The 23,618-nt window shown below is 35.5% G+C and overlaps 1 protein-coding gene and 2 long non-coding RNA genes across 3 annotated transcripts in view; 1 reads left to right on the top strand and 2 right to left on the bottom strand.

The window, feature by feature from the left end:
• tusc3 (tumor suppressor candidate 3) overlaps positions 1 to 23,618 on the bottom strand; it is a 175,382-nt gene that overhangs the window by 147,264 nt on the left and 4,500 nt on the right.
• LOC137495095 (uncharacterized) lies at positions 3,188 to 17,979 on the top strand. Its single transcript, XR_011015041.2, has 3 exons — positions 3,188 to 3,423; positions 15,063 to 15,139; positions 16,758 to 17,979. It is a non-coding gene; the product is annotated as an uncharacterized lncRNA (long non-coding RNA).
• On the bottom strand, positions 19,685 to 22,711 carry LOC137495480 (uncharacterized). The gene is made up of 4 exons (XR_011015283.2): positions 22,616 to 22,711; positions 21,919 to 21,974; positions 21,741 to 21,804; positions 19,685 to 21,622 (listed from the first exon to the last, which is right to left on the bottom strand). It is a non-coding gene; the product is annotated as an uncharacterized lncRNA (long non-coding RNA).

Genomic DNA, 23,618 nt, shown 5'->3' with positions numbered 1-23,618 from the left:
TTTGCACAATAGAAATAAAACGTGTTTAAACTTTTATTAAAATGTTCATGTTAATGTTTACTTTCACTCACACTTTCATCTTACTGAGGAAAACTCCTGAGATAAATTAGTTATAACTCTGAACTTTAATAACACACTGGTATAAAATGATGCGCTTTCCAACTCCTTTATGCAACCCCTATGACTTCTGTGAATTCTCGAGCGAGTTTTGCACTCAAGTCTGCATCGATGCATCTTCGATATCAAAAACAAACTGTAAAAAAATGCAGGGTTCCACACAATTAATTTATGTTGTCCCAACACAAATTGATTAAGCTAACTTACCACTTTAAACAAATATATGTGGATTGAACATAAAAAAAATAAGTTGTACCAATGAAATCTAAAAAATTGTGTCATTTTAGCTTATTTTAAATAAGTAGTTTAAAAGAGCAAAAAATTATATATATTTTTTGAGTGCCCATCTAGGAACTTTAACGCATCCTCCATTCTTATGGTCTTCACTATTAGAACTGAACTTTGGTGGTTGATGATGATGTTACACGAGAACACAAGGAAGCAAGACAGCATATTGAGAAACAGTCAATGTGTTTTGAATATATTAGTGAGAACCAGCTCATTACATTAGACTGGTTTTTGAATGATCACGTGACACTGAGTAAAATGTAGTTTAAAATATGTTTTAGAGAAAGAGGTTGACTAGGCTAATCTGTCTGTGCAGACGTCATTCAAGCTGCCACTTTGTTTTACACAGGGCGATTTAAGCAATGCTAGTAAATTCCCTGATAATGACTGCATGAATGTAGCACTTGAGTCGTCTTCTGTCAGCCACTAAAAGTTGAAAAGTGGAGCAGAAAGTCGCAATAATAACAGGCTGTTCTCTAAAACAACAAAAGAACGTCCTCAGGCTTTCCTCACGATTCGGGATTATCATTACTAATTATTGAGGATAATTTACTTCTGGATTTGGCTCAAGCCTCAGTGTATTAGAAGACAAAGCAGCTCAATTTGGGGTTTTTGGCGCATTATTCTCTTTCTCTTAAATGCCTTTTTTTTTCCCTTCTCCATTTTCGGAGGGAGAGAGAAACGTGGAACTAATTTTCCTGTCAATTAGATGCTGACTGCGAAATGAATGGCGATGGCCACGAGTGAAGCGATATTAGATCTCGAGATGGGATTAAGTCTTTGATAGGCACCAAGTGCTTAAACCACCTCAAGTTAATGAAAAAGACATTTCACAAACAATCCCCTGGAACAGAATAATATAAGGAAGCTTAATATAAGCTCAAATTTACCAGACAAAGATTCACTGGACAACTGCATGTCTGTGTCCTCTTCAGTACTTTAATTAGGGCTGCACAATATATCGTCTTAGCAGCGATATCGCAATTTTATGCATCTGCAAAAGTCACATCGCAGGATATTCAATGTTGAGTACCATCAGTAACCACTCTGCTGTAGTGATGGGTCGTTCATGAACGATTCGTTCATTTTGAACGAATCTTCAAAATGACTCGGGAACTACGAGTCCTCTCAGGGAGTGATTCGTTCATCCGCGCGTGCGCACATTTGTGCAGGTATCGTTAACTTCAAGTCTTCATCACATTGGCAGAAGCCAATCATATGCATTTAGAGCCGGAAAAAGAATTGATCCGCTTACCTCTCGAGTCCTCTATCAGGTCTGAGTCACTCGTTCATCACGAGCTAATCATACGCGTTTAGAGCCGGAAAAAGTTTTGATCTGTTCATCTCTCGAGTCCTCTATCGGGTCCGAGTCACTCGTTCTTCACGGGCCAATCATACGCGTTTAGAGCCGGAAAAAAGAATTGATCCATTCATCTCTCGAGTCCTCCATAGGGTCTGAGTCACTCATTCCTCACGGGCCAATCATACACATTTAGAGCCGGAAAAAGAACTGAACTGTTCATCTCTGGAGTCCTCGGGTTTGAGTCATTCTCTCACGTGATGAACGAACGGTCATGGCTCCTATCAGCTTAGACTGTGCATTGATTAAGATTATATGTGACTGTCAGTGTAACGTGAATGAACCCCTGACATTTGAAGACATGAAGAGGTGAGCTGAGCAAAGAGACAACAATACCTTCATAGACAAAAGAGCAGGTAAACATTGAAGTATTATTTTCTCCTTCTTATATTCTATTCATGATTTATTTGTCGTGCAATCAACCTTTTGGGCTAGTTGTAGATGTGTTTGGAAGCAATTCGTAACATTTTAATAATATTTTGGCAAACTGAACCAAATAAACGAAATGACTCGAAATAAGATTCGTTCATTTTGATAAACGAGACTCAAAGTACGAGTCAGTAAAATGATCCGAACTTCCCATCACTACTCTGCTGAATTCGGTTAAGGTTATTCTGAGATAAATTAATTGTCAATATTTAATCAATTAAAAAAAAAAAACACCTAATCAGACTATACTGCATAATTAAAATAAAATGTTGAGTTCGCATGCCATTCACATACTCATGATGAATCCAGTTTGACTCAAATTGTTACATATGCATGCTCATGCGGCTTATTTTTTAAATCTCAGCAGCACATTTAATTCAGGCTCTAAACTTGCATTCACTTCAGAGGCAGTGTAGATTCAGCAATGGTGGCACCCACTGAACAAAAATAAGCTCTTTCATGCAGCTCAAACATTCAAGCAAGACCAAACTATTTTGGTTTTGACCACCAGATGCATGAACAGTATACCGTAAACCTTAAACATATACATGTATGCCATGACGAAGTACCCTTTAATAAAAGATTTGTCCAAATGCATGGTAAGGAAATGAAAAGTGCCCTTAAATGCTACAAAGCATCCATCAGATTAGTAAGTAAATTATTATTATTATTATTATTATTATTAACGGATAAAACCTCAAAATTAAACCATATTAGAAATGGAATGGTTATAAACAACATCTTTAATCTCTCAAAAAATGCGAGAGACGGAAACGAAGAGCACGTCAGGGATGAGAATGAGGAAGATTATAACAGGTGGAGAGTTGCTTTGGAGAGATTTTTGTTTCCCCTTCTCCCCCGTCACTACTCTCCCTAATGAACGCCTCTCTCTGATACACTCTTTAATGCATGTTTAAAGCTTTGCCATGGACGGCTGGCACAGTGCTGATAAGGCTGCATGCGTTATCCGGTTCGACAGGCTGACTCGTCCATGCCGGCCTCCTGCCTAAAGCATCTCCGCCGGATCATCCACCGCCACGCTGTGATGACGACTGCTATGACAGCGCTGATAAAGGACAATCGAAGATGTCACAAGCTATGCGGTGGACAGACGGAGGGTACACAGGACTGGGAGGAATGAAAGAGGATGGGGAATGAATCGGAAGTTGTTACCTTATACCATATTTCAAAGGAAAACGGCATGACGCTTGCACAAAATAAAAACACAGGTAGCGATTTTTCTTCTGATGTGTGTATGTGTGGTGTGTATTTAGCACCATGTCAGTGGTGTATATCTGTCGAGCTCTTTTAGACATTGGGTCAGAGCGCACAGCATGATATACAGGTTAACAGAGCTCACGTATAACCCCGAGAGCTCAGGATAAAAAACACATGGGGAAAGTCAGAAAAATTGAAGAATACGCGGCAAAGAAACTGGTGTGGGGTTTAAAGTTGAACAAAAAAAAATTAGAAAGCTGAAGTAAATTTTAAGTGAAAAAGGCTGGGGTTATGGGAGATTACAGCACATACTGTAATACTTAAGAATAGATTATACAGCTCAAGATTTGGGGACTTTTCGTAATAAACATTAAAATACACTTTAAACTCTAATTTTTTTTTTTAAAGGGGACATTGAATGATTCTGTTTAAGGGTATGGGACGGTATAACTTCCTTGGATAAAAATATCTCAGTTTCATAGTATTGTGAATACTGCTCTAAAATATGTTATTTTTAAATGTCTATTTTACTTTGAAGTTACTTTTAAAAGATAAAATATACCTATAAACAACATAAAATAAGTAATTTCAGTAATTTAAAATTCACTGAAAAAAATTACAATGGGTTTGACAAACAGTTTGACATTTTCAAAAGAGTTTGCACAAAAAAAATAATTCTCCCATCATTCACTTTGCTCCAAACCTGTTTGTTTTGTTTTTTTTTTAACACAAAATCTGACATTTTTAAGACAACTGGATACCTGTAACCAATGACAACCATAGTATAAAAAAAAAACCCTGCAGTGTTTTGTTTTTTTTGTGTTTGTCTGAGGTCTATTGAAATGTGTTTATTCCAAAGTATAAAGCTGATTAGTCAGTTTGTCACATGACTCACAGTTTTCAACTCAGTGCACCTGTGAAATGTGGGTGCGCCCCCAATACACACGTGCACATGCAAAAGACGTGATATGTGAACGGCTCCATAAGCAGCTAGGCTTCTCACATTCAGAAGATACATTCACTCCCGACCCTGCACAAGATTTTTTATTTTAGCCTGTTTAGGCAGAGTTGGGATGCTGTGTTGTTTGGGCGCTGGTGTCCTTCTTGGAGTGTTGACATAAAATGCTTTCTATTCAAGTGCTTGAACAAGTCGCTGATCAAAGTAAAAGCAGTCGAACGTTATTTAGATACTGGAGATAGATTGTATTTCACAGCAATATTTCTGTTTTTACTCTCGATGAAATCAAAGCAATGTCTGTATTTCCATTGAAGAAGCAACCACACTCAAGAGCAAATATTTCAGCTTGTTTTCACTAGCAATTAAAAAGTGCATGATTATTAACTGATGTTGCAGTGGAAAATGTCATTTAAAAGCATTTTTATTTCTTCCAAAAACTATATTTGTAACGCAAGTAACACAATTACACTGACTTTAGTAACCGTAATCAAATTACACAAATTTAAAATGCAATTTATAAATTACTGCGTTCCTCAAAAATGTAATTAGATTACAGTAACACATTAATATGGAACGCATTACACTCAACTCTGGGCATGGATATATTTATTGCGCCTGTGATTTTTGAAAGTATTACATCACTTTGTAAACTTTTATTATGACCATTTGTTGAGTCTCCCCATACAGGTTGATATAGCAATTGGATTCGAAAGCCGCTTCGCATGACGAACAACAAGTGGATGGCTGTGCCCACTCTGAAGTGAAAGAACAAGGTCTATACATGGTTAAATTCCTCAAAACACATTTGTTCACGTCACAAAGAGCTCTGTTTATGAAAGTGTTGATAATGCACTCCTGCTGATTCTTCGAGATATTCTGAGAGATGCTGGCATGCCAGCCCTCACCAATCATAACAGAAAGCAAGTTTTTGACAAAAGAGCAGTTTCACAGAAATCCCACAACAGACTGTAGGACACTAAACACTGTAAAAAAATGCTGGGTTCCTCACAATTGATTTGCGTTGAGACAACATGAACAAGTTAACATTCGTTTTTACAAATTTAAGTGGATTGAACATAAAACAATTAAGTCGTCACAAATAAATGTCATGAATTGTGTTGTTTCAGCTTATTTTAAAGAAGTAGTATGACCAAACAGCAAGTGTTTTTGAGTGTACATTTAAATGTGCAAATGAAGGTTACATATCACTGTTAAAGTAGGCAGACAGTAAATCATATAGTTAAACCAATGTGCCAATTATTTAAACTGGGTGCTTGTCCGTTAAATTTTCATTTATCAAGGATTTAAAAGTGAAATAAATTATCCAAAAAATAGTGTGTAATATGTCAAAATGATAGACAGCCTTAAGATTTTTCCCAACAGGCTTTATAACTTCAGAGTGTTTGAAATTCAATTCAATTCACCTTTATTTCTATAGCACTTTTACAATGTAGATTGTGTCAAAGCAGCTTCACATATAATATTATAGCAAATTGAAACAGTGTCAGTAAAGTTTTCAGAATTTAAGTTCAGTGTAGCTCCGTTCAGTGAGGTTTAATATTCAATACTGAGAGTCAAAACACTAAATTGCAAATCCATCGATGCGCAGCTCTACAGGTCCCGAACCATGCAAGCCAGTGACGACAGCGGCGAGGAAAAAAAAAAAAAAAAACTTCACCAATTGGCGAAAGTGAAGAATTAAATAAACCTCAAGAGAAACCAGGCTCGGTAGTACATGACCATTTCTCCTATTGCCAAACGTCTTGTAGAGCTGCAGTCTAGGCAGCGGAGAAGCTGGAGAACTAAATAATATACTAAATAATATTATGTCAGATAATATCATAATTGTGATTATTAGTCACGTTGCATCAATGACAGCAGTTAAATCTTCTGTTTATTAAACAAATGCTAAGGCAATCTACTGAATATCTTTGTGGATGTATAGAGTGCTTCCATGACAAGATATGCATGATTACTGAAGCTTTTGATTAATAGCTATTTCAATTTCAATTTGACTTATCATGCAGCCCTAGACGGAATTCCGGTTCAGATTTTGCTTGGAGCAGGGTGATTAAGACCCAAAGTAGTTACACAACATAAATGCTAAAGTTGACCTAGTATTTGTTCAAAAGCTACAGAAATGTCTCTTATATATGCTAACTAACCGGTACAGAAAGATGTTTAATGTTGCACATGAAAAGAGCAAGATCATTAGTAGATGGTGGTTAATGATTTACGGAGTCCTTAATGTATCTTGAGAGTTGTTGAACAAAGTATCTTACTGCATGTTCTTTTTTCTTCCCGTGAAGATGCAGTGAAAGGCAGTTATTACTGCAACACCACATTTAAGATGTCTTCCTTTAAGATTTTTCAACAAGAAAAATACAAAGGACATTAAAATGTAGTGTTTGCGTTTTGTAAAAGGAAAACTAAGAGCTAAGAGTCTTGTAAAATCATCAGTGTGGCCAAATAATTTTTTGTGCAAAGTATTCCATTCTTATGATGTTAAATAGAGAACATCTGATTTCCTAGTGGTCAATCTCATGTACATTTCCCCTTCCCCCTCGGCTTCAAAAATAACTGCCCTCTGATTATGCCCAATTTCTGACCAAAATGTCAGAAAGTGGGCAGGGCGACGTCTCAGGAACACAAAGCATCCATCAAACAGACAGCTCTGCCACACAGGCTATTATCATTCATTCAAAGGGGCTGCTAACAGTCAAACATTGAAATTCATAAATAATATTAACTTGAGTCACATAATTTGATCCAAAAGTATTTTTGATAGCATGCAATGGCAAAAAAAATACTAAATAAATAAAACATGAGTAATTATAAAGTCTTTTAACATAGGAAAACGGTTAATGTACTTGATTATGTATGCATAACATGAAAGTATAATTCTCCCTTTATATTGTGTCCTAAACTAATATGTACTTACACTGAAATTAATTTGTTATGTACTTGTGTAAATACATGTTTCTTTTATTGTATTATGCTTAATTAAGTATACCTGCATGTAATTACGGAATATCACCATGTAATTCCCAAATATCACCAACATGTGAGTATTCCCACTCGTGAAAATAACACACTGGACAATGTTTACAGTAACATACGCGGTGCATACAGAGCTGCCCCCCGCCCCCACTTTGGTCAGTCAGACCACATCTCCTTGTTTTTGTATCCAGCTTACAGACAAAGACTGAAGCAAACAAACCCAATCACTAAACTGGTTAAAATCTGGAATCCACAGACAGAGAGCACCCTTCAGGACTGTTTTGCTCTTACAGACTGGGATGTGTTTAAAACTGCAGCCACCAAGGAGGACTTGTCTGTTAATGTACAGGACTATGCTGAGTATGTGACTGGGTATATCAGCACTTGTGTTGAAAACATCATACCCACCATACAAGTCAAGAAGTTCCCCAACCAGAAGCCCTGGATAAACAGCAAGGTACGTCACATGCTGAATGCTCGTTCTCTGGCATTTACATCAGGCAATGAGAATGAGTACAAATCTGCAAAATATGGACTGAGAAGTGCCATCAAAGAGGCTAAGAGGCAGTATAAAGAGAAACTGGATAACACCTACTCCACTGCCTCAGCTGGACAAATGTGGCGAGGCCTGCAGCACATCACAGACTACAAGAGCACCACAAATGTCACAATCAGTGCCTCAGAAAGCTTGCCTGACGACCTCAATACATTTTATGCCCGCTTTGAGTCCTCCAGCATCAACACAGAGCAGAGACACACACAAACTCAAACTTCCCAACCTGCCCTCCCCCCTCCTGTAGTGACACCAGCTGCAGTACACAAAGCACTGAGAAAAATCAACCCCCGCAAAGCAGCCGGACCTGACAACATCCCGGGACAGGCCCTCAAGGCTTGTGCTTCAGAGCTGGTTGATGTTTTCACCTCCATCTTTAACCTTTCCCTTAGTCAAAGCTCTGTCCCAACTTGCTTCAAAACCACAACCATCGTCCCTCTTCCTAAAAAGAGCCCTCTGACCTGTCTGAATGATTACAGGCCAATAGCACTCACTCCAATCATTGCCAAATGTTTTGAGAGAGTGGTACTACCCCTCATTCAGAGCAGTATACCAGACACTTTGGACCCCCTGCAGTATGCATACCGGACCAATAGGTCCACCTCAGATGCCATTGCTGCTGCACTACATACTTCCCTCTCTCACCTGGAAGATAAAGACACCTATATCAGGATGCTTTTTATCGATTACAGTTCCGCATTCAACACGGTTATCCCCCATAACCTCACCCACAAGCTGTCTGAACTCGGATTACACCCCACACTCTGTGACTGGCTCTTAGATTTCCTCACTGGCAGACCGCAATCTGTCAGGATTGGAAATAAAAGCTCAAGCACCATCCTCACCAACATCGGCACCCCACAGGGATGTGTTTTAAGCCCCATCCTCTACACTTTATTCACACATGACTGTGTCGCATCTCAAAAGAACAACACCATCATTAAGTTTGCGGATGACACTGCAGTGATAGGCTGTATCACCGGGGGAGATGAGGCAGCTTATAGGAAGGAGGTGGCCAGTCTAGTGACATGGTGTGAAAACAACAACCTCACCCTCAACACAGACAAGACCAAGGAGATGATAGTGGACATGAGGAAGGAAAGGAGAACTCATCAGCCACTGTTTATTCGCAAACTTGAAGTGGAAAGAGTGAGCAGTTTTAAATACCTGGGGGTCCACATCAGTGAGGACCTCACCTGGACACTGAACACCACCCAGCTGGTCAAGAAAGCACAACAGCGGCTGTTCTTCTTAAGGAAGCTAAGGAAACTCGGTCTGTCATCTAAGATCCTCAGCAACTTTTACAGCTGTGTGGTTGAGAGCATCCTGACCAACTGCATTACTGTATGGTATGGAAATGCTACTGTAAAGGACCGCAAACGTCTGCAGAGAGTGGTGAGGACTGCAGAGAAGATCATTAGGTCCCCACTGCCTTCTCTGCAGACTATCTACCATCACAGAGTCCACAAGAGAACTGCCTCCATCCTGAAAGACCCCACTCACCCACAACATGGTTTATTCACACTCCTACCCTCAGGGCGGAGGTATAGGAGTGTGAGATGCAGGACTGCCAGACTCAAGAACTCTTTCTTCCCATCAGCCATCAGACTTCTAAACAGATAACCAACGCACATAACAGTCTATTTTTCTGCTCAGTACAACACTACATACTCCATCCCATTTTGCACTATTTTATTCTTTATTCTTTTTTTTTGCACATAATCCAATTGCACTAGGCACTTTTTTGCATAATAAGCACAATAAAAAAAAAAAACAAAACAAAACAAAAAACACTGTACACTGTTTACATCTGTTTCATTACTCAAATCAGGTTTACATATTGTTTACTTTCATAGATATTTATATACTTATATTTTACATTCAATCTTCGGTCACTTCTGTGTATATATGTGTATTTATGTGTATGTTGTGTATGATGTGTATGTTGTGTGTTTGACTTCACTGTGGACGGCAAAGTAAGAATCTCATTGTACAGGGAGACGTGTTTCCTTACTGTGCACATGACAATAAACAGTTGAATTGAATTGAATTGAATTGAATTGAATTACATACACTGTTGACTATCCTTTACACTTGAACCCACCCTTAAAGCTACATATACCACCAAACCTGTCTCTTATACCTGTATCCCACGTCAGTAGCATCAGAAGTGCTTTGCAACACTTTATGAACACACTGGGCTCTATTTTAAAGATCTAGGCACAAAGTGCAAAGCGCATGGCGCAAAAGCATTAAGGATGGGTCCGAATCCACTTTTGCTAGTTTAAGGACAGATAAATACGGTCTGCGCCCTGGCACATGGTCTAACAGGGTTGTGCTTATTCTATCATTGAGTTATGGGTGTGTTTTGAGCATAACATGTATTAAACCAATCAGAGACTCATCTCACATTCCCTTTAAGAGTCAGTTGCGTTGTGCAGTGGTGCATTTGCTATTTACATGGCGGACTTTGTAAGTGGAAAAACTGAACACTTCACTAGCAAGAAAACAGTTAAACAGACTATTTGCAGCGTGAGAATAAAGAATGAGCCTCCTTTATTTAGCCTCTTTACTTTTACTTTTCACCCATTGTTATTTCTAAATTCAGTTCTAATTTCCAGCAAACAAATAAATGAACAATAATAACGAAGTTAAATTCAAACACGAAGTTATATCCAAACACACATCCTATTGCCCCATATGGTGATGCATATGTCTCTAAAACCCATCAGGGGGACAAATCTAACCTTTATTTTATTAAAACAAATATAAATATGCATATAATAATTACTACTACTAATAATAATAGTATTGTACAAATGCAAATTGTCTGCAAATTGTCTGGACTTTAGTTTTGTCTGAGCTTGTCTGAGCTTGTCTGAGCTTTTAGTTGGTCAATGGCACGGTCTAATTTAGTTCCTCAAAATAGCAACACACCAATGTGCCTTAACATGCCTCCTTTTCAGTTCAGCACACCCATGAGTCCATAAAGTGGCACGAATAAATTTGCTATTTAAACAGCGTGCCACAAAACAGGAAAATTACCGTTGCGCTGCTCTGAAAATTGCAACAAATCATGCCATACACGTCTTTGGGTATATGATAGGGCCCATTAAGTACATTGTATTTATATTTTGATATTTAATATAAAGTGGGAACAAAGTATAAATTCTAAGTATTTAGAAGGCACACAAAAGTCTATGTTTGACTGTATGACAAAGACAAATAATTTTATATATAATATATATATATAATTTGAAATTATTTTTAAAAAATCCTTTTCTTTAAATATTTTTTTTCTTTAAATATGATGTTTCCATAAGTACTGTACATACTTGTTACTAAAATTACATACATCTATGAAATGTTAATGTTAAAATGTTAACTTTAACTGTGAAATTCAAACAGTAGCTGCCCTATGTTACTGTATATGCAGCAAAATATCAAAAACTTGCCTATATAAAATATATTTCGATCATTTATAGATTCCAGCACACAGAACCCACACCACTTGTCCACTAGCGCTTTTCTGCCCTTATTTCCCATGGCGAGAAGGTAAGAATATCAATTCACTTGTTACAAATGGCCTACAAATCTCTTGAATATTAAATAAAACGTAGAAGGGAAATGGAATTACACCGGCAGACCTGGATCTGACATGAGTGGAGACCGGAGGGGGCCTGAGGCCTGCTAAATATTCATGGCTCTTTTTTGTTTATTTATCTTTAAAAGCTTATTTTGCATTTTAGAACACAAAGTGGAAAGGGAAAAGCAGGCCACACAAGCATGCCCTGTTGAAGACGAAAGTGCAGGATTCCACATAAGCCAACCATGAGTTGTTCAATATTCAGAACGATTTTTCATAAGCAATGCATGTAAAATGGCTCTGGGTCTAATGTTGATATATCACAGCGTCCCGGCGGCTGGGGCCCCTGCGTCTGTCTGGATGGCATGGAGAATCATTTTGGTAATGCTTCTCAAGCACAATACAAATCATTTTGCAAATCCACTACACTGGGCCTTAAACACGGCACGCTGCCGTTCTAGTCAGACATGGGAGCGACAGCCATGCACATGTGCAATATAGGCTCATTCTCTTTTTTACTTTTGCCCACTTTTCTGTTTGTGTTTAAGTGCCCTTCTTGTGGATTTTTTTTAAATTACCTTGGATGCAGTGCGTAGCACAGCTCTGAGTGGATGGAAACATCCAGTTAAGTTTAAAACCTGAAAGTTCACCATGTATAAAGCTATTAACTCTCAAAAAGAAAGAGTCGACTCTGAATCATTTTAACTAGTCGCTCTTAAGATGAATCTTTAGCTGTAAACATTGCTCGTCCACTTGTAGAGTTCTGATGAGTTACACCCATATTAAAATGAGAGTAATTTGCAATTTCACTCTATAAAGATGCTTTAATCTATGGCAGCATGATAAATTACATGCAATTGTTGTGCACATATGCAGGGGCAGATTTATCTAATAAGAAAGGCAAGCGGCTGCTTAGAGCCCCAGGAGGTCTGGGGGCCCATTAAAAATATCAAGAAGCATAAATTATACCTATAATCTATATATATAAAACATTGTTTTCTATCATATTTTGTATAAGAGTAAAAAAAAATTACATAATTATTTTTTTTAATATACAATAAAATATATATTATTATTATTAATAATAATAATATTATTACAATTATTATGTAATGTTATGTAATAATAATATTATGAAAAAATATCCACCACCCGCTATCATGGAGCAGTCCAGCAGTCAAATTTATAAAAATAAAAATTATATTTATTATTTTTAGTTGCAAACTCACATTGAGAAATCTGATTATTTTAAATCTAAAGCTTACATTAAGATAAAATGCAGAAAAGAAAATTGAGGGATATAAAAAAACAGCAAAAAAAAAAAAATGTAATAAAAGTAGAAAGGATGCATTTCAGGTATTGGGGCCTCATGGCTGGAGTTGCTTAGAGCTGTATTATGCCAAAATGCAAAGTTTGTTTCAGGAAACCGGTGGATTTTGGATACAACACCTATGATACTTCACATACATGTATTTTACATAGGTAAACAAATTCTAAACAGAGACTGGCAGTAGATGGTGGCGCGTCGAAGCAACTGACCGAAAGAAGACCATGCTGTCTATTATACTGAGCAGTATGTCAAATTTAGGGACACACACTCACACCAAAGAGGAGCAGAGGCAGAGATGCGGCAGTCACTGAATCCAGCATATAAGGGTTTTCAACTGTCCGCCAAATTCTGTCGTTATTTTATACAATGTGTTTTGTCAAAATTATCTGTAGCTCAAATGACGGCATTTTGCTATTAGCTTTTCATTTGTATGGTGACTCTAAACTGTCCAAACACCTCTCATAGTGATTTTTTAAATGCGAAAAGTGAAAAAAAAAAAATCAAAACCGATTAGAACTTTTTTTTCTATGACGGATGAAAGTGTCGGAGGCAGTGTGTCAATACAATTTACACAATGTTATGGTGAATTTATTTTTTGTCGTGCGAAAAAGGGGAAGAAATTTTTACATTCGGTTTGCAATAACCTTAACTGTGATTATTCACACCCAAAACCAAAGTTTGTTTTGACGTGTGTGTACTGTGTTCATTTAGTATGCATATGTAAATAGAAAAATGCATATATTTGACAAAATATTATTTTATATTCAGATATAAAATGTATATATGTGATACAAATTATATATATCAATATTAATATCTATTTAACAATATTATTATTTTTTTATGCATGTGTGTATTAATTAAAGAGGGGATGGTTTACAAAATTGTTGTTGGTTTGGTTCATATCACAATAAATAAATACATTACAACACTTAAATACCATACATCAAATTAGGGCTGGGTGAAGAGGCAAAAATGCAATCTCAATGATTATTTTTCACATTGAATGATAATGATATAAATATATATATATATATATATATATATATATATATATATATATATATATATATATATATATATATATATATATATATATATAAATGCTTTTAGATTTAAAAGAGTACACCAATGACTGAAGCCACAAAAATTAGAAGGTCCATTAAGTAGCATATTATTTTCAACCAAAAATTTGGTACATTTCTAATATCAACACACTTTAAGATTCCCATTGTTGCACATTTATGCTGTGTGATTGGCTCTTAGGTCTTAATATAGAGTTTATCCATGTTATTGACAAATTTTATCGCAATTCAATATATCGTTTATCAGTCCAGCCCTACATCAGCATAAAATGCAGTCTTAAAATACAGTTTTTTTTTTATAAAGCTATTTTCAGTTTCAGGCTTAAAGCTTTAATTTTGTCGCTTGTAATGAAAACAATGTGTTAATTTTTGGTTCTGCTGCAATTTCAAATTCATCAATTTTTCTACAAACATACTCTTTTGCTTAGACTTAACAGACTGTTATATACTGTATGTGTATTCTGATGTTATGTTATGCATTCCGCCACCTATATGTTGCCGCTCAAGAACATGTTGAATTAAAAATAAATGCATTTGTGAGCTGAGAGAGAGAAATACACATAAGAGCAAGTATTGAGTTGTTTTCTGCTGCATCTTGCGCTGGAATCTTTAAACTGATATAATCTAAAGCAGTGTTTCTCAACCCTGTTCCTGGAGGACCACCAACACTGCATGTTTTGGACGTCTCTTTTTTCTGTCAAACCCATAGGTTTTTAAGTCTGCTAATGAGCTGATGATCTGAATCACATGTGTTTGGTTAAGGAGACAAGGAAAATGTGCAGTGATAGTGGTCCTCCAGGAACATGGTTGAGAAACACTGATCTAAAGCATGAAAGTAATATGATGGGACAGAATAGGTGGATGCAGCACTATATTTAATTCAGTTGAATCCATGAAAACAGTTAAAGGTGCAGTACATTGCACTCCTGGTTCAAAACACACACAAGGGCAGGTTGCCAGATTGATGACATCAAGTGTGCCTGACTTTTAATTGCACCAGACCATTGAGCCTAAAGGCTGATTTAAGTTGTGTTCTAAATAAAAGCAAATAGGAGGATTATTTTCCATATTAAAAGAAGTTTTTGTCATAACTAACACCTGAATTTATATTTTAGAAATGGTTTCTATTTTTTTGCAGTTGAAGAGCAGAATTCACTGACAATGATCACCTCAGTTACAACTCATGTGCTTTTTCCGGTGTGAAATGCTGATAAGGTGAGTTTGAGTGCCATTTTTCATGACATTTATTGCCATACAACTGAAAGCAGCAGCAGATAGTTCACCTTAAATCTTGCAAATAAAATACTGTTTAAAACTGAACTTTAAAGCAGTGACTAACCAACAAGTATAAGCGATTCAGTACATTTGATGATGTTAAAGAGGTTTAATATGTAATAATTTGATAATAAACCTTACCATTCCGTTGGAGTATAGGGAGTGCCCTATTGAGTGGCTGTATTTAAATTTCTGTCATGTTTCGTCTGGTGCAAACAGCCAAATTGCTTTTCACTGCAAATATCGCTACGTAGCATGTTGTTAGGACACCGGGTTACAATATAACATGCTAATGTTACTGCTTATGTTTACGTTTGTAATATTTATATTATTTGCTAATCAATAACCACCTCATGTAGAACTCCGAATCTGCGCCTTATTTCGGAGGCTGTTACTGTGCACTGGAGGTAGATTTCGGTCACGGATGCATGCTTTGAAAGCCTTTATTCTTTTTCCACCAAGGCAACCTGGGGTGCTGAAATATAATTGGCTAAACTGGCATTGGGCGGGTTAAAGGGACCAAAACAAGACAGACATTCAAGCACGGAAAGCACATTTTCAAAGCAGAATATTTGACTTCAGCGATGTTTTTTTTGGATAAACAAGAATGTTTACTTGGCATGTTTCTTAAATATCTGCAAACATATTTTGTTAGTTTTATGCTTTAGAAGAGTCAAAAATGTACATACAGCATTGTCTGTTTATTCTCCAATCATGATAAGGCCTTTTTGGGGTTCTTCAGATCGTACTTAGTCCATGGCCATCAGGAAAGACTTTATTGCTTATCAAATCGAGGTTCTTTCTTCACATAATGTGCAAGACAATCACAACTTTTGCTAATTTTTCAATGTGATTTTATATTGAATTATTACTAAGCCCTACTACAAACCTGACAGGACAAATAATATGCCTGACATCATGGCTCACCGTACCATTTTTAAAAAGTTGCATACCACAAATGAGCAGATTGCATAAATTGTCAGTTTTTAGATAAAAAGGGTGTTGTGTAAATGCCCACTTAGAACTTTTTCAGATAGCATCTTATTATCATCACAGTTATCAGTTATCCTCAGCATGAACAGACCTCAACACATCAAATTAAACATGAAATATTGAAGTAGCATGGCTGAATTAGTAAAACATACTGAGATAATCAGTTTTCTGAGGACTTTGGTTTTGCTCTGCATACATTTTTATTAATCATTTTTTATAAAGCTAAACCTAATGAGGAACAAAAGTAAAGAAGAACTTGGCAACGTGAGTTATGTTCCTCAGGTTTTAACAATTGTCTTTGGAAATGAGGTGGTCTTTTAACTCTGTGATCTGGCAACACAAGTATGAGCTTAGCTCTATTCATCCATTACTCTTCTACCAGTCATTTTCATATCTTTGCCTCTGTCCTGGTGTTCAAAAACACAATCCAAAAAAGCAGAAACTCCTTCATGATGCTCTCTAGACATCATCATTTCGAGGAGATTAATTTGCAGTGAGCCGTGATGTATTTAGAATTAGAATCTTGCTGAGTCTCGAGACCCATTATGGAAATGTATATATGCAGGTTGGCATGCTGAAACCACATTCCCAATCCGAGAGATCAATGCTTCGCAAGAGCAGTCCATCACGATCGCATGAGCAAAAAGAAGTGTCAGAGAGAACGAAGAACGAGAAGACAGAGGCAAGGGAGAAAAGAGGAAAGAATAAGAAAGGCAGAGCAGCATGACGCGCTTTCCTATCTATGGATGACTACACGTATGCATCATTATGCCTCTGAGCTTTTAGAATTAAACTGCCTTCATCAAACACTCAGCAGGGTGGCCCTCCTCGCACTGTTCACCCCAGCGAGAGGGAGGCTTCGAGACTTCAAACATTTCAGTTGTTTCAGAACATAAACTCTTTCAAGCCTTTTGCCCCAGTGCCGGTCGGAGCAGTAATGAGTCGATGCGCAGTTTTCAGAGCTGAAGGGAGAGGGGATCACACTGCTATTCAGCTCCAGCTGCTCCAGGAGCTATCGAGGACCCGGACGCTATTCCTGTGGCAGATATTACCACAATTGTTCTACCAGAGATATGAGAAATGGAGACAGTGGAGGATCCTACAAGTCCGACAGAGATACAGGGGCTGAACTGGAGCTGTACATTATATCAGTCTCTAAATCCGTATTAGCTTGCACAATTCACACTCTCAGAGGTCAGGAGAAAAGAAAAAAGTAGAAAAGCGGTACATTTCAAAAAGGCACCTTACTTAACGCTAAAGGGTGCGTATTACGTTAAACGTATATGTAGCAAAGGCCAGCTAGTGAAGTGCTGTGCAGGTAAGCCTCACTCCTATCACCTCTAAAGCTGCTCTATTGACAGACTCCAGAGGCCATGGTCTTTAGCCTCCTTGCTAGAGTAACCGACTCCCATACAAAGAATCACCAGTTCGATCCCAGCTCAGATTGGGATGGGTGCAGTAGGACCGGTGGGTTACATGTGGGGGCTCGTCCGGGATGGGAGTGAGGTTTAGGCGGGTGAGTGTAATGGAAGTTAGCTAGCGAATTGCTATGAAAGGTTAACCTCACTCCTCTGACCTATCAAGGTGCTCTAGCAACAGACATCAGAGGCCATGATCTTTAGCCTCCTTGTTAAAGCAACCAACTCCCACACAAAGAATCACCGGTTTGATCCCAGCTTAGACCAGGCTGGTTGCAGTAAGACTGGTGGGTAACATAAATATTAGTATTTAGCATGTACTTTTGTATAATAATACCTAAATGTTACATTTAAATATCATTTGAAAGGGATGCCAGCTGTTGTGTTTTATTATTATTATTATTATTTTTATTATTATTATTATTATCGTTGTTGTTGTTATTATTATTAATATTACTATTATTATTATTATTATTATTATCACCCATCTATTAAAAATGGAGTTAACACAAATAAATTTTGCAGAACCCAACATCTTTTGCTTTACCATACCTGGAATAAATTATATTTAATATTTTTAAGATTTACTTAATAGTTATTTTATTAAATAGTAATTATTAAAAGACAATATTAAAAATATACAATCCCAATATGAAAATCTGCTAAACGTGTGACATTTTATTAGCATTAGTATTGCTATTCTCTTTTGTTTACGTTTCAAAATAATTAATATGTTTATTTTTTTAATGTTCTCATACATACAGTTCTTTCAATTATACTAGATCGGGAATCCCTTTTATAATGTATTGTTTAATTTAGGGTTGCACAATATATCGTTTTAGCGTCGGTATTGCAATGTGCACATCCGCAAGAGTTACATTACTAGATCCGCAATGTTGGGTCAGAACTATAGTTGGCCAGAAGCTACAGAACACATGAGTAGAGCCACTGCTAAAATTAACCAGAAAAGAGTGAGAGTTAATAATTTGCCTGTGCCACATTTGGGCACAAAAAAAATATGATGCTTTGAGGTTTAACAAAGGTTTTTTTTTTTTCATATTTTATCATTTATACAGAATTTAATGATTCATAAAAAAAAAAAAAAAAGTTTTTCTTACATAGAATTTTTATCTTGCTTCCAAATATCATGAAAACAAGATTATGTTACTTACTATAATATTCTTTATGACATATCTACTGAAAGTGAAAACAATAGATATTTGCACTAGAAAGTGAGAAAAACATTATTTGCATTGTGATTACACAATTTCTGTACCTGAAAACTGTCAGACTCCTCAGAAAACAGTCAAACAGAGCAATTCAACTCATCTTTTGAAATTGTATTCATATTGCAATATTATTGCAGAAAAATATCAGCAATATCAGATTTTTCCATTATCGTGTAGCCTAGTTTAGTTTCATGATCTTAATAATTCTTATACTTCTACTTTTTTTTATAAAACAATAAACTTGTTCTAAACCATGTTTAAAATAAGTCAGGTCAAAAGTAATTCAAAAGCAATCTAAAAGAAGGATGAATACAGCACCAATAAAACTACTCACCTAAATTACATGTAGCTGACTTCAATGTGTAAATCAATAGCCAGCTAAAATTTGGAAAGTAATCTATCATCAACATAAAAATAAATAAACTAATAAGTTAACACTTTCAGTGAAAAGAAAATACCATCCATAAGCAAAACCAAGCCTTTTGCTTGAGCACTGAACAGAGCATGACATCTAGACAAAAATAACTAAAAGTACACATTTACTTGACTCATTCTTTGGAAGTGATTCAACAGCCTAAAGGAATTTGATTTAACAAAAGCTGCTAAAGTAAGCGAAGTAAACCAAACAAGTTTTGGACACAGTCATGTACCCAAAAAACAAGCCTGTTTTTGGATCATTTTACACAAACATACACAGTTTTTCACATGTTCTCCAGCATACTGTATTGTTTGATAAACAATAAATGACTGAACTACTGGTAGATCGATAACACGTGTATCAGTACATGCAGGACAAATATACACTGAAAAAAAAATGATTTGCTGCTTGTTCATACTGCTTATACTTATGGAAGCTTAAAAAACTTTTTTTTTTTTTTTTTTTTTTTTGGGAAAACTTAATTGTTTTATCCTCAATCTGCCGAGATTTGTTTGGTTAACTTAATTGATTTTTGTTGTGACAACCTGAATGAATTGTCTAGATTTTCACAGTGTGGCACTGGCGTATAGTACTATTTTATTGTATAGAAATGTTGGGTTGTAAACAATTTCTTTATGCTGTCCCAACACAAATCGATTAAGTTACCTTGATTGTTTTAGAAAATAATTAATTTATGCAAAAAAAAAACTCAAGAATTGTGTTGTTTCAGCTTATTTTAAATAAGTAGTTTGAACAAGCAGCCAAAATATTTTTGAGAGTAAACGGCATACACTTTTTTTTCGGTGTTTCTTATACTTTTATGTAAACTATATTTTCATTTTAACATTAAATATCTATGCTGTTTCTACATGAATTAAACTTAATGCAACTACCATCTAACAAACAAAATCTAAACTTTTTAACCAGTATATTCAGACTAATAAATGCTACATATGAGTATGTTTACAAGGACACCAATAATTCGATTTTAATACGATTAAGACAATACTCTGATTTAAAGTCTAAACAGCGATTTTTGATTAATTTAATCTGAGTAAGGTAGACTCATAATCAAACTAAACAGAATTGGAATAAAGACATGTGGAGTATGCTGATTTTAGTTGCATTATTGAAGTGCAGTACAGACATGTAATTACCTTAATTAAACTACAACCATCATGTAGGATTTAAGCAGAATTTTGTGACAGAATAGTCTATACACACACGGCTGTTTGACTATATTCTCTGTCCCAACCGAGTCACTGCATCGTGAAATGCAGAGGATATTTTTCCTATATGCACTCAAAAAAATGATATGTTGGCGTTAATTAACTTTTTTTTGTCCACTGGTTCCACGTAACCGAGTTAAGTTACCTTTAAGAAAGAATATTAATTTTAGTGAACTTAAGTTAGTTACATAAAAGTAATGTAATGTTGTTTAGTTCAATAAACGTAACATTTATAATTTAGCTTTAATCAATGTAGTTATTTAAGTTCAATTATTCTAAAATTGATATCGTTATGTTTAACCAAATAAAAAAACAATTTCCGTTTCATTGAGTTTATTCAATAGCATTTTTACAGTTTTACATATTTTCCAGCAATAAAATGATTATCAAAATCCAAATACTGTCTTTATCTGTATCTTCACTTATTACAATAAGTTAAAATATTAATACTATTAAAATAATAGTAATACAAGTATGAAGCAAATTGAAAACAATAAATGATTTTAAAAATATGTTTACAAAAACATCATAAAATACACTTTTCAAAGTAATACTTTTCATATATTACAAAAAAATTCAAAAATAATATTCTGCCTTCAAATGATTTATCAAAAATATACTTAGAAAAATTAAGTCTTCTTTTGTAAACTATACTGTACCTTCTTTACACTGAAAAAGTAGATAACACTTCAGTTGTTCAAAGAAAGATTAACATTTTAAAGCAAAGTAACACGATCAGCACTACACCATAAATTAGACCAACCATCACAGAACATGCAGTAACTACACACATTCATCTCTCTGACACTTGCACCATTTATGCACATTTGCACCAGACACTTTCTTACAAGCACTCCCTATATCTAAAAAACAAAAAACAAAACATTGTGCATGAAGTCTGCTTCACACAGGTGTGTGGGCTTGACATACCACATGTAGAAGCATTCTTAATTCTTAAAAATGTTTTGTATAATTAGCACATCTTGGGTGTATCGCCTCTTCTTGTTGATTTGCTGAATGTGTCCTCAATTGTAAGTCAGTTTAGACAAAAGAGTCTGCTAAATGTTAATGTAACTACTGTAGATTCATAAGGTGGTGTTGCACATCAAGGTTTGCGCTTCATCATGCACAGCATCCTAAAAAAGTCAGGTAAAAAAAAAAATAAAACATTTACCAACAGATCAAAGGTGAAAGAAGGTATTGGTTTAAGAGGAAAATACAAAATGTTTAAAAAAATACAATAAAATAGCTTACCATGTACTCCCTCACTTAGGGGCTTTGAGGATGCATTCACACCTTTTTTTCCACTGGTGATGTTCTAAATGACATGAAATGACAATTAGTAATTTACTAAATAATTAGTAGTTAAAATTACTAGTATTTTTAATGTACATCATTTTAATGTGTGTATAGGCATCTAAAGGCATAGTACCTGGATGATCCAGTCTCCTCAGCCAGATATGGGACTTTAGAGGTTGAGCTGTAAACCTGTGAGGGAGAAAATAGATGTGAGTGAGCAAAGATTTAAAATAATAAAATATAATAATATAAATAGCAAACTACTAAACTTAAAAATTTAAACGTGTTAGATGACCAAACATATAAACTTACATTAAATATGTCATCATGCTAGATGTCATCCTATCTAAGTGTCACAAATGCATTTTTGCTGATTTTTTTTTAAGTTAACAGGCTTGAATAATACAATTAAATAATAAATAACACTGTGCCAACACCACATTTTAATTAATATTATGTAAGTTATCAAAACTACCATTCAAACTCGACAAACTGCTTGACACTCATTTAAAATAAAGACCATCAAATCAAATAAAAAATCAAATCACTTTTATTGTCAGCTTAGACTATTCTAAAATGACTATTCCTTACTACCAACGTTTGCAACTTTATTTTGGGGGAGTTAATATATACCAAGTATAAAATTTCACAGGAATGCAAAACAAACTATACATTTATCTGTCTATAATGTGGAAAAGACACAGGGAACATGGTAATTTCATAGCAATACTATACACAAACACAACAGAGTATTACAAGAGAGTACATTTATGATTCAAATGTTGTCACAGCCTCAGTATAAATACATAAAAAGTAAAAAAAAAACTCACCTGTGTGTCCACATTGGGGAAAGCTTTGTGCACGTTCTCAATTTGTACTGTAATCTTCATCTTTTGATTCCCATAATATGGCGCCGAACTGAGAGTGATCGTTGTGGTTTGAATCTTCTTACTTCCTGTGTTGTTTTGAAACTGCGCATGTACAGATAATACTCCACCTATTGACCAAAATGCAGTACTACAGAAGCAACACAACTCCCTTTCATTCATGTTAATTAAGCAAGCTGTTTAAATGTAAAAACTTACTTTTTCTAGTTTTTTCTAACACAACACTTTTATTTTTAATACACAAACATAAGCGAATTGTTTAATTTAAACATAGTTACATTCTTTGGACCAACTAAAGCCATAATTCATTTTTTTGAGTGTGGCGTATGGTATCAAATTCCATTAAAACAACAGTTCCAGCAGTTACTTGCATCCCATACCTCACTTTTTTCACAGGGGGCATGAATGAAATGTTCCTGCATGAACGTGAAAGTGCCAAACTGCAGTTAAAGTCAACAGATTAAAAATGAAACACCCAAAAATACATGAAACTAAGGAGGTAAAATAGCGTGGTGACGCAATAATGTTAATGGAATAATGTGCTATAACATGTTAAATGAGATCATGAAAGAAACATTCCAAAAAGCATTTCATGTAAACACCTTAATCATATTGTTGTCTTATTCAGATTAAGGCAAATAATTTGATTACTGATATCCACGTGAACGTAGTCATTGACTGACTGATATGCAGGATACAGTACATAAATATGACTGTATGTATAGGGACCTGTATTAAAATGACTGTGCAGAGAGAGCAAGTAAAGGTGATCGTCCCTCTTTACTAAAAGCAATAAATAACATAAATCTGAATGAACATCTCATGTATCATTTAATCACTCAATTAGAGTTTCCACTGCGGAAAGAAGTCAATAAAACAGCTTGCAAGCTACCAAACTGACTTTCATTTTCATTGAAAAATACAAAACATACAGTACCCTCTCTTT

This window comes from Danio rerio, chromosome 1 (assembly GCF_049306965.1).
Source record: "Danio rerio strain Tuebingen ecotype United States chromosome 1, GRCz12tu, whole genome shotgun sequence".
In the NCBI taxonomy this organism is placed as follows: Eukaryota; Metazoa; Chordata; class Actinopteri; order Cypriniformes; family Danionidae; genus Danio; species Danio rerio.
Note: the sequence above shows the minus strand (reverse complement) of the source record. Positions and strands in the feature narration are given on the sequence as shown.